Here is a 12995-nt window from a genome sequence, read left to right on the forward strand (position 1 = left end):
AGACTAATTAAAAGTCTGTAGAGAAGTGAAGAAATTTTGCACTGGGTTGGAAGAGTAGCAAACAGAAATTAAAATAGCAGAATGTCATGAGCTGGCTAGAGGTACTTAGTAGCAGAGAAAAACTGATGAAAAAGGAAAAAAATAAATGATTGTGGAGAAGGCTGGAGAAATATAGTGCCTCAGTGTTGCAATTACTAAAGGAATAGCTGGCCAGTCTGGGGTTGCTGGAAGGAATCATTAGTGCTGGTTAAATGAATAAATTCTTGCACTAGAATAATAAAGTAACTTAGAGGCATCAGAAGTTGGGCTGAAGATTTGCAGCGATCCTCTTGATATTTCATTCATTAACCCAGAATATCTTCTCCTAAGCTTCTTTGAACTTCCATTGACAGAACATAGGGACATTTTTTTCCACATTGGAGAAAGAAAACCTACTACAATCATATCCTTTTGTTCATTTTAAGTAGAGGTCTCTTAGATTTCCTTAAGCTCAGTAAAAACATTATCCAGGCGAAGATTCCACTTTACATGGAAATAACTACTAATCCAAAGCCCTAGATTAGTGTCTAAATGGTTTTCCTTTAAACTAGGAAAATTGTAAAACTCTGAACATTTGGTGAGGAACTGGATGAAAGGCTGGGCTCTCTAGACAGTTGTGCTTGGGAGACATGTGAAGTCTACTATCCCTTTTCTGTCTGTCTAGCCAAGGCGTCTCTGAATGCTCAAGGATTGTTTTCAAACCAGATTGATAAGAGGCTAAAAAGACCCAGTCTAAGTTTGCTGGACCTTATCTTTTTCTCCTTAAAATGCCTACTGCACTGTAAATGTGAAACACAACTAGGTAAAAATGAAATCAAACGTGGTCAAAATAAACATGTTTTCCCTTACCAAGATGAATATTACTGTGATTTTTTAGTAGCAGAAGCAATGACAAAGTTGAGATGTGCGTCAGGTGGACGAAGGAGAAACTAGGGGTAAGACCCATGGGCTACAGAGAGAGAACAAAGCTCCCTCTTGTTCCAGAGGGGAGGGCACTGCCTAGGGACATGTCCACTAGGTGGCGATTCATCTCTTATATTCATCCTAAAATTGAAGGCCTGATCTGCTAAACATTATAATGGGCGTGAGAAAGGAAAATATGGATCATTTACTTTAAAAATCACTTTTCTCTGAAAATCAGTTTTGAATAATGGTGAGAACTATCCACATACCTCTTTTAGGGTGAAAATTGAGTCCTACCATTTTGGAAGATTTCATAATCAAGGTTCTGAGTATTAGAGTTGAAGAACTTTGAAGCCGAAAGCAATCTTAGAAGTCATCCCAACAATTATCCTTGCTTTGCAAATGAAAATACCGAGGACCAAAAATATCAAATCATTTGCCTAAGATTACAGTATTACACAGTAAGAGAACCAGAATTAGACTCTATATCACTTGAGTCATCCTGGTCCAGGTTAAAAGCCTTTATCAATAAAGGTACCTATATGTCTGTTAAATTCTAGGCACAGTCCTAGATTCTAGGGATGCAAAAATAGCACTCGTCTTCAATCACCCCTTATAGTATGGTTGGAGAAACACATAATTGAATAGGCAATAGCAATGCAGAGTGCATTAAATAAGGGCTGGTGATGGTGTCTGCCTGGTTCCAGAGCAGAATGTGTCATAGGACAAAGAAGCACAGGCCCTTAAAAAAGCGAGGCAACACTGAATGTTTGGGAGAGGAGGTGACTTCAGAAGCTGGCTAGGGACTCTAACAAAGGCAAAGGTTAGGTATCACAAGCCAGCGGTTTGATGAGAAGTAAGACACTTAGTGCCAGCGGTTAACCGCAGGCGGTGCCATAACCCCAAGCTCCAGGACCCACGTTGGAGTCAGGTTGCCTCACAAATCACAAGCCCAGGCAAGTGGGTAGAGACCAGAAGATGGGCAGGATGCAGTAAGCCAGAGGGCCAGGCAAAGTAGTGAGGAAAACATCTTGATAAGGAAGCTGAACAGCAGTTGATCAGGTAACAGAGTAAGGATACAAGAATCTGGTGTGCAAGTCTATTTTGTATTAGTCAAGAAGCTTCTGATACACATTTTGCTGGGACAAGAAATAGTTCCAAGACATGAGCAGCTCAGAATCTGTTGGCAAGTTCTACACAAGTAGAACTCCACTCATTCTTTCTGTTTCTCTTGATAAAGCTATACAGAGAGGGATTCCATTTACTCACCTGGCAAGTGCACCCAGCCATGGCATTATTCTCATCAAAAGCTTAACGAAACCAGTATGCAAAATCTCAAAAACTCATGCTCATCTTAAAACATATTTAGGAAGGCTGATGAAAGGGAGAGGAGGGAAGGTATTAGATAGAGTAGGTACCTGGCCCCTTTTGAAAAGAAACTGTCTTGGAGTCCATTTATGGAGAATCTCTAGCTGTGCAAAACTTACCACATACATGCGGCCAGAAACAGTTTCCAATCGAGAGGAAGCACTGGGTCCTGGGAAAGACAGAAGCAAAACCACGGAGTGAATTGTGTGTGAGGAAGACAAGTTCTTCCTTTATCCCAGAAAATGAATGCCAACTCAGGCCAAGAGTAACCCACTCCTGCACACGTTGTGCCTGTGGATGTTGCAATATTTGCCTGTTTTCTCTTTCAGGGAATGAGCTTTTCAGACTCCAAAGAGATGCCCCAAAGAGATGTTCAGTCTCAAACCTGAACAGTGTAAACATGGCGAAGCAAGGCACCACTAGGGCAAAACAGAATTTTCTGTTGGATGCTGACTATATTCATTATCTCTAACTTTTGTCTTGAAATGTTTCACTCAAACCAAATATAAATCTTGGCTGGTTGTTGGTTTGAATTTACCAGGACTGTTCAAATTTGTTTGGAATATGCCATTTACTTAGAATATTAATTTCTGAAGATATGATTTACTATGTCCTTATCCTCCAAAAACACTATGGGATTATTTTATTATTATTATTAAGTTTATTTATTGATTTTGAGAGTGAGAACACAAATGGGGGAGGGGCAGAGAGAAGGAGAGACAGAATTCCAAGAAGGCTCTATGCCATCAGGACAGTCCGATACGGGGCTCAAACTCACAAACTGTGAGATCATGACCTGAGCCAAGATCAAGAATTGGACGTTTAACTGACTGAGATAGCCAGGTGCCCCTGGGATCATTTTAATGAATAACTCAATATGTCATGGGTCTTGGGAAGGGCTCATGTGTTGCTGACCCTTCTAAATTTTTTTTAATGTTTTTTTATTTTTTTGAGGGAGACAGAGACAGAATGTGAGTGGGTTAGGGGCAGAGAGAGAGAGGGAGACACAGAATTTGAAGCAGGCTCCAGGCTCCAAGCCATCAGCACAGAGCCTAAAGCGGGGCTCGAACTCACAGAGCTGTGAGATCATGACCTGAGCTGAAGTCAGACGCTCAACCGACTGAGCCACCCAGGCGCCCCAATGACACTTCTATTTCTTTACCGATATAAGATATGATATTTTGTCTTATAATCGCTCATTAGTTTTATGTTTTATACTTTTCTTCATTACATTTCACAATACCAAAAAAAAGGGTTTAAAAAATGTTATGGTCTATGTTTTTAAATCTGTGAGCCCCTTCAAAAAACTCAGTGAAGTGCTAGCAAACTCAATAGTGGTATTCCATGAGATTCACTGGCAGTGAAAAACTAGTTTTCAACTATGCAATAATTTCTTTTTTTAGTTCCATTTTAAAGGTAAAATATTTTAATGTATATTTCCACTGTCTCTGTTTAGTGACTTGAAAACACTTCACAAATATATTTTTGCTTTCCCTAGACTCCTGACACCCAGGTGAGCCCAGTTAACCATATCATATAAATTAAGACAATGGGAATTTTGAAATTAATTTTTTCATGTTTAAACTCTACCTTTTGATCTCTCATTTCTTAGTTTTGGACTTTCTCTCTGAGGAATGTGTTCCTGGCATAGTGCTATCTGCCATTCATTCATGTCAGAAAAGTTAGTTGATTTCTCCAAAAGCATTTATCCTCTGTTAACCTACTCCAGGTCTGTTAGTGACAGACCATGAGACTCGGGGGCTCCAGATCCGTATTCACTACACCAGATCTGAGTTTTTAATCCTTTCCTGAATGTTCTGCTAGTTTAAACTGGTTTCCCCGTCTCCCTTTGTTAGACTGTGTACGTATCTCCTCTATACAATACCAGAAACAATCCATGTGAGTCTTACACTGCCAAGTTTAGATTCAATCAAAATTTGTGGTTTTTGTTTCAAACCAACTTGAACCTTTGGTGTTTGGGACTGTTTAATTTTGGCACAGTTTTCTTCCTGTTTCCAAGAATGACCTATTATTAGGCTCAAAGTCTTCTTGCCTATCTAGCAAGTTCTTAGAAAGCAAATTATCATTGAGTGTGTGAATTTAGTAGGTTAAACATTCAGGATAATGAAATAAAGTGTGGAAGAATCTAATAAGGAACACAAAGAAAATGTACTTGAGAAAAATCATTTGTATTTAACAAAAGTCCAAAATATCCAGAAATAGCTTATAATTTTATATATTTAAAATACTAAAGAGAAAAAAACCTAGTCCTTTTTTTAAATAACTTTTTTAATGTTTTTATTTATTTTTGAGAGAGAGGGAGAGGGAGAGGCAGAGAGACAGAGAATCTGAAGCAGGCTTTGTGGTGTCAGTGCAAAGCTTGACATGGGGCTCAGACCCACAAACCATGACATCATGACCTGAACCCAAGTCAGATGCTCAACCAACTGAGCCATCCAGGCGCTCAAAACCTACCCCTTAAAATTGTCCTCAAAGGGTTTTACTGTCAGGGAAAGTCTGAAATAATTTTATTTAGTTTATTGAGAAAAAAAAAAGGTCAGGTTAGAAATCAGGATATACAAATGAAAATTTTCCCTGCTAATAACCAACTACTATATAAAAGTTTTTAACCTTTGCTACTAATTTAACATTTTTTAATAGATAAGTTAATTAGTTAGTTCATTTTTTTGTTTATTTATATATTTTGGGGGGGGGTGCAAGTGAGTGACGGTCAGAGACAGAGAGAGAAATTCCAGGAGGGGCAGAGTGGGAGAGAAGGAGAGAGAGAGAGAGAGAGAGAGAAAGAAAAGAGAAGTGGGACTCACCTGAAGCAGGGTTCAGGTTCACCTGAAGTGGGGCTCATGCTCACCCAAAGCAGGGCTTGACCTCACCCAATGTAGGGCTCATACTCACAAACTATGAGATCATGACCTGAGCCAAAGTCAGATGCTTAATGACTGAGCCACCCAAGGCGCCCTGAGTACCTTTTACTTTTTAATACCAAAATACTTTATTGAATGGAATGGTACAAATGTAGGAAGAAAGCAGAGATGCATATTTTGGTGACACGTGCAGGTGGCACGTGTGAGTACACTGCATTACTCACCGTGAGGAGTTCTTCCCATGGCCTGTAAGGAGGCCTCGTGGAGGCTTTACCTCTACTGTCACTGCCTCCCAGCGTGTGCTTGTCAGAGACATACGTGATGCCAGATTTTGAACCCGTGTCTTGCTTAAGTTCATGACACAATCATCCATCTTTAAAATAGATTTTATCTGCTTATTTAGATAACGCGTCTCAAGGAAGTCAAACAAACTATCAGTAGATAGTTTTACGACTGCAGCAGTAACAGATTCACACATTAACTAGGTGTTGCACACATCCCATTGCAGTCAGCCTGCTTTCCCATTATTAGGGTCAGCTTTATTTATATTCTAAAGCAACTTCATCTACATTTTCGTTACTGTGGTCCTGGTAGTGGTTTTGGGGCACCTGAAAGGAGGTTGTGGTCATCATGCCAGGTACATGAGAAGAGGTGGCAGCTGCCTGGTATTGGACTGCTGGGGACTTTGTGAGAATCTGAGCACAAGACGTGGTAGTCAAGTGAGGGCATGGCTATGAGCGGCTGATCAGGTGCAAGCTTCGGGGTTCTGGCCAAGCACAGCTGAAGAAGGAAACTCCAGTCATTCTCCGCATGTAGCATCTACCTACTCACTAAAATTTTTATGCTGGTTTCAACTGTCAGAAGACAATAACAGACTTGTGTTTCTGGTAAATAATGGAGAAACAGGAACCAGATAAATCCCTTTCTCTAAAACAATTAGAAGACCTAACAAAATATGTGAAGCAATAATTATAAGACCTTGGACAACAAAAGTCACAGGATCATTATCTCATAGAAGGGCACAAAGTGGGGGACTTATTGCCTGGAGGTAGTTTACAGGCCACAGAACAGGACAGTGTGAAATGTACAAAGAACACTGGTTTTACTGACTTGAGGTAGAGAGATCAGAGTTTAGTAACGCCAAGAAAGTTAAAATTCATGGGACAGAGTACCAGAGGAAGGAAATGCACACAGAGAGAGGGAGAAGAAGAGAGAAAGTGAGAGGGAGAGAGAGAGAGAGAGAGAGAGAGAGATGCAGAGAGTTAGTGAACTCTCTAGAGATCGATAGAGGGGTCCCCTGGAGTCTTGGTCTGAGTCTACACAACTATTCAGGAAAACAAGACAGGGAAGGAATCTCTAGGAAGCAGTAAGCTAAACAGCTGCCTGAGCTCACACAAGGCTGGGAACATTTCTAGTTTTTACCAGTTAGAGGAGAATGATCTTGTAGTACACAGAGACTTGGGTACAGTTCTTGAAGAGTATTGCCTTTGTCCTGGGGCTACATTAGCCCTACACTAAAGGTTGCTCTAGACATGCCCTAACAAAGCTTAAAAGCAAGACAAGAAAGGATTCAGCCAATTTCTAGCATCTTGACTGCATGCCAGAAAAATGCTCCTTAAAGGGAAACAACAAAATCTAGCAAACAGTGATGTAAATTTCATAACAACTGCTACCCAAACAAAATTTACCAGTCATGAAAAGAAGCAGAGAAATATTATTAAAAGGTAGGAGAAAATTAATTATGGGCACAAACACATATGTAATGGAGATGATGGAATTAACATACAAACCAGGCCATTAAAACAGCATCATCAATACCCTTTCAGATTCAACAAGGTGAAGGAAACGTGAACATGAGGATGAGAGAAAAAGAAGTTATAAAAATTCTCAACTAGCCTGCCTACAGATGAAAACTGGAGTATTAGAAATTAAAAAAAAAAATCATGGGTGGGATTAATGGTTGATTAGATACTGTAGAAGAAAATCTCAGCAAGCTTGAACTGGCAGTAATGGAAAGCATCCTAAGTGAAGCAGACAGGAAGAGCTAAAACAATCTCACTGAGCTGTGGGACACTATCAATAGGTCAAATGTACAGAGAATTACAGTTCCAGGCGAAGGGGAGAAAAGAGAACAAAAAAATATTTTAAGAAATAAATATAACATTTTTCAAATGTGTTGAAACTATAATCCCACAGATCAAAGAATCTAATTACCTCCAAGCAGGAAAAACAAGGAAAATCCAATCAAGGGATCTCATAATCAAATGCTGATAATCAATGAGAAAGAGAAAACGTTCAAAGAATCTAGAGAGAATGACATATGGCAGAAAAACAATATAAAGGATCACAGATTTCCCAGCAGAAACCACAAATTCCATAAGACAGACACACTTCTCTAAACTGCTAAAAGGCAAAAAACCAAAACTAAACAAAAACAAAAACCAAAACCAAACAAACAAAAAAACACATTATAGACAGAGGTATAAAGATAAGCAGACTTCTTGTCAGAAACTATACAAGCCAGTAAACAAAGTGGCTATAACCTGTAAAGTCCTGGAAGAAAGAACTATCAACATAGAATTAATTCTACATCCAGTGAAAATATATTTCAAAAAGCAAGGTTAAATAAAGACTGTTTTCAGACAAATAAATGTTGAGAGAATTCATTATCAGTAGACCCAAAACAAAACAAATATGTTACAGGAAGTTCTTCAGACAGAAGGAAAATGATATCAAAATAAAATCTGGATCTGTACAAAGGAATGAGGACTGTCAGGAATAGTGAATATAAAATATGTTTTTTCTCATTTCTCACATGTTAAGACAATGAAATGTTTAAAGCAAAAGTAATAGCAATGTATTGTGGAGTTCAGAATATATAGAGAATATCTACAATACGTATAAATGACAGAATGATCTGTTTGCAGAATATAGGAATCATTCCTATGAATTAATAAAAAAATTAAATTTCTCACAAAAGAGAGAACACAAATGGTCCATGAGCATTCAAAAAGATTCCCAAGGGAAAATAAAGAAATGCAGCTCAATATCATGATGGGATTTTAAAATCCCATAGTGGGAACCTAAAATCCACCAATTGGCTACAATTAGAAAGTTTGACAACATTTGGTGTTGGTGACAATATATAGAAATAGAGACTGCTGGTTTAAGTACTGTGGGGGAAAATGCATGGGCTAGTAAAATTCTACTCATAAGTATCGTCTGTAAAGAAATTCTTGAGTGTGTATACTGGGAGATCTATACAAGAACATGCGTCCTGACAATCTCTGTAGTACTAAAAACTTAGAAACTGAAATGTATGCTGACAATCAAATGGAAAAATTAATTACAGTATAGTCTTACAATGATACCCTGTACACCACTGGGGGGGAAAAACAATTTATAGTTACATGCAACAGTGTGAATAAATCACAGAACCATAACTTTAAACAGAAATAGTAAGTCACCTACTGTTTATCATTTATATGATACAATGCCAAAACCAGGACAAACTAAATAAAATATTAGTGTCTTTCCACTAGATTCTTCAGTATATTTATCACAGCAATACTAAAGTCCCTATGTGATATATCTTACATTTGGCTGTCTCTGCATCTGATTCTGTTGACCATCTGATTCTTTTCTCCTCTTGACTGTGGCCCCAATATTTTTACCACTTGGCATAACCCAAGTTGTGTGCCCAGTATTGTGTGCACAAGAAACTGCACAAGAAGAATATTTGCCTCTAGAATAAGGCATGCCCTATTGCCATCATGGCACCAATATAAACACTGAGTCAATCTTCTCTACAGATCAGCTGGGTCTTGTCTTTGTTACAGTTTTAGTTATTCAGTTCACCATTGGATTCAAGTGACTTGATGGAGGAATCAGGACCTTCCCTTAGGTAGGACCTCAGATCTGAGCAGTTACATAACTCCAGAGCTCTTTGTACACTAGAGCCCCGTCTCCAGTTCTTTGAATGTGGGATTTATCTCTTTGCTTTACAGCTTGTGAAAGTCAGATTTTCAGGATTCTAAAGAGTTCCCTTTGCTCTCTAGGGGTGTGATTCGCCTTCTGTGTCTGGCCCTAGCCTTGAGAAGGCTGAGATGATGCATTTAGTGCAGGCCTTAGCAGTCTTGAAGAGCTTTCACCCTCCTGCCAGGCTCCCAACCTTCAGAGATACTACCTTGCTCTCAAGGAGGGCCTGGAGATCCCCAGAGGCATTTCTCTTCATTCTCCTGGCCTGACTCCAGCCTTCAGCAGTTTACCCAGTGCACTCAGGGAAGCCCAGGGGAAAGAGTTGGTGGGTAGGTGGAGACTTGCTCTGGGTTTGGACTCCTTGAGATCTTAAACTGTTCAACCAGATCACCTGCAGCTGTTTTTTTGTTACTCCCTTCTGTGACAGATTTCTCCTCCCATTGCGCAATAGACATTAAAGTAGCCACAGATCTCTTGTTTCCTGAAAACGGCTAATTACCTCCTGGATTGTAGTCCACTAAGCTTTCTTAAATCTTCAGAACTCTGATTAGTTTTAAATACCCAAACTGTGTAAGTTATCTGGGCTGTCCTCATCATTAGGTAGGAATGACAAACTTAGGACTTACTAAATTGTAAGTGGAAGCGAAAGATGAAGTTTAAGTTTTGAAAAGGATTTGCACACGGGCCCTTTAAAAAACTGCATGGTTTTGTTACTGAATTAAAAAGTATTGCACAATCATTATGAAAACTCAAATTATATGAAATTTACAAAAATCTCAGATACATAAATATTGAACATTTCTTAGAGCCACCATCTGGACTAATTGTATGTAAGAGTTTGTTGTAGTACTACTCTAAATAGTGAACACAATTTCTAATTGCAAAAACTATGTGATTCACCAAGACTGATTTTATTTATTTTTTATTTTTTTTATTTTTAAAAAAAAATTTTTTTTTTTTAACGTTTATTTATTTTTCAGACAGAGAGAGACACAGCATGAACGGGGGAGGGGCAGAGAGAGAGGGAAACACAGAATCGGAAGCAGGCTCCAGGCTCCGAGCCATCAGCCCAGAGCCCGACGCGGGGCTCGAACCCGCGGACCGCGAGATCGTGACCTGAGCTGAAATCGGATGCTTAACCAACTGAGCCACCCAGGCGCCCCCACCAAGACTGATTTTAAACACAACTGTGTAAGTTCCTTGAGGTGAGTTAACACTATTCATTCCTATATGCAATTAGGATAGATGGTGTCTCCAAACAAAACCACTGCTCTAAACATTTATGAACAGCACATAATAACTTTTCTATTCTCTTTTCTCAGCAAGTCTTGACCCTAGCTTAATCTTATGATAACAACATTTCATGACAGCAAAATAATAATGTACACATTCATTGAAGATCTGCACACATCAAAGAGAAACAGGTTTAGCCAAAAGAAAATTGTAATCAAATTAATGTGTATGTTTGATGGATGCTGTGTTGAGAGAATCTGTGGAAGTTAATACCATTGGGCTGTCTTGTTAATGCAGAGATTGGCATGTATTAGAGTTCTCTAGAGAAATAAAACCACTAGGACATATGTATGTAGGAACTGACTCATGCTGTTCTGGAGGTCAATAAGACACAAAAATTGCTCTCTGTAAGCTGGAAACCCAGGAAAGGTGGTGGTGTCATTCAGTCTGACTTTGAAGGCCTGAGAACCCAGGGAGCTGATGGTCTAAGTGGTTCTAGAGGCCAAAGGGCTGAGAACAGCAGGGAGGGGAGTTGCTTTTGTAAGTCCCAGAGTCCAAAGGCTATAGAACAAGGGGCCCCAATGTCTGAGGACAGGAGATAAGGGATGTCCCAACTCAAGAAGAGAGAATTTTCCCTTCCTCTGCTTTTTAGTTTTAGGTCCTAAAAAGATTGGATGATGCCTAACCACATTGGCTGGACCTTCTTTACTTAGCCTAGCGATTCAAATGCTAATCTCTTCCAAAACACCCTCACAGACACACCTGAAAATAATGTTTTATCAGCTATTTGCTAGGAAGCCCAGTTAAATTGACACATACAATTAACCATCACAGAGCATGACTGAGGCTGAGAAAAGAGAAAGCCATTCACTTCTCTGAAAAAACTGTAGATATAAAAATATCATCCTTGCTTTGTTCACTTTTGTTGACAACTTAAACATTAGTTTATGAACCTATTTGAAGACAACATTTTTTTCCTGAGGAATTCAAATGAATAATAAGTTTAGCATATTTCAGGAACTCTAAGAAAAATTATAAACAATGCTTGGGACTCTAGGTGGTTCAGTGGTTAAGGTCTGACTCTTGATTTCAACTCAGGTCATGATCACATGGGTATGGGCTTCTGAGATCAAGCCTTGCTGGCCTGCTCTCACTGTTGGGATTCTCTCCCTCTGCCCCACCCACATGCTTTCTCTATCTCCCTTAAAATAAATAAATAAACTTAAAAAAAAAAAAAAGAAACACTCAATACTCATGATTAAAAGACAAAGTTTGTGGTTGTGTGATGGCACACCCCAATATATATTTCAGGTTTGGTGACCCATAAATCACAAAAGCACATTGCTTTTCTTAAGGAAGCAGTTTAGCTCCTAAAAGATTGTCTCAGTGTATGTCTATTTCATTGCTTATTCCATTGAATTGTACAGCAAAGCTTAACAGCTTATGTTACTGAATCACTTACAAACACGCAGATAACCACTCTTTACCATACTAGGTGTTGTGCTAAGTGCTGTGGGTGGTGGGATAGGAAAGTTAATAAAATCAAATGCAATTCTTGCCCTTATGCTGTTTATACATTACTTGGAAAGATAGATAGTGTTCCAATAATCACAATGAATAATGAAAAATTACAAGTGGAGATAAGTACTCTCCTAAAAAGGAATGTGTTTTATAAAGACATGTTATAGGAGAATCTGACCTAGACTGAGATTCTCAGAAAGGGCTTCTTTGAATCTGAGATCTAAAGCATGAATGGGAATTAACTAACTGAGTGGAAGATGTCTGGTTTAGATGAAGCATAGGTAAAGGCCATGTGTTCAGTATTGCTTTAGGGACTTAAGACTAGTATACCTGAGAGGCATAAATTGAGGGAGATGATGGCTTGAGATGGGGCAGTGAGGCATGCAGAGGTCTGACCATGTACAGCTTTAAGAGATTTAAATGTTCTAGTCTTTATCCTAAGAAAAACAAGAAGCAATTAGAGGGGGGTTGGGGCAGTATGGGGGAAAGAATTTGGAGTGACTTGACTAGAATAACATTTCAAAAATATCACCCTATTTTCAATATGGGGAAAGTCTGCAAGGTGTCAGCATGAATGTAGGGAGACCAGGTAATAAATTTTGCCAGGTAGACTTGGTGGAATAGTCTTTTACCACAATCTTAACAATCAAGAATGAAGCAAATAAGCTATGATTTGAGATATTTAAGAGGCACAATTGATATAACTTGATGATGGATCTGAATTGAGGAGATAAAGAAGAAGGAAACATTAAGGATCACTTTTAGAATTTGATTGGATGGTAAAGCCATTAGCTGAGATGGGAAACACCATAACAGTCCTTAGCAGAAGATCACGAATTTGATCTCAGATATTTTAAGTATGTAAAGTATTTTAAGTAAGTTGTCAAATAAGCAATTATATTTATAGGTCTAGAGTTTAGAGGAAATGTTCTGACTGAATACAGAGTAGTAAGATGGATATCTAAAGTATGAAGAAGGAGGAAGTTACAGAGTATAGGGTGATAAGAAAACAAAACACGACAAGACAAGACAAAACTATGGCCATACATAGTTTTCCAAAAGTGCAGTGTC

At 38.8% G+C, this 12995-nt stretch overlaps 1 protein-coding gene across 1 annotated transcript in view; it reads right to left on the bottom strand.

Annotated features, from left to right (window-relative positions):
* XRCC4 (X-ray repair cross complementing 4) overlaps positions 1-12995 on the bottom strand; it is a 299005-nt gene that overhangs the window by 9928 nt on the left and 276082 nt on the right. The window contains exon 9 of the transcript XR_002083907.2: positions 2430-2479. The gene's annotated coding sequence lies outside the window, so the exon portion shown is untranslated. The remainder of the gene's footprint in view (positions 1-2429; positions 2480-12995) is intronic.

Source organism: Panthera pardus, unplaced genomic scaffold (assembly GCF_024362965.1).
Source record: "Panthera pardus isolate Hobbes unplaced genomic scaffold, ASM2436296v1 HiC_scaffold_2, whole genome shotgun sequence".
Taxonomy (NCBI): Eukaryota; Metazoa; Chordata; class Mammalia; order Carnivora; family Felidae; genus Panthera; species Panthera pardus.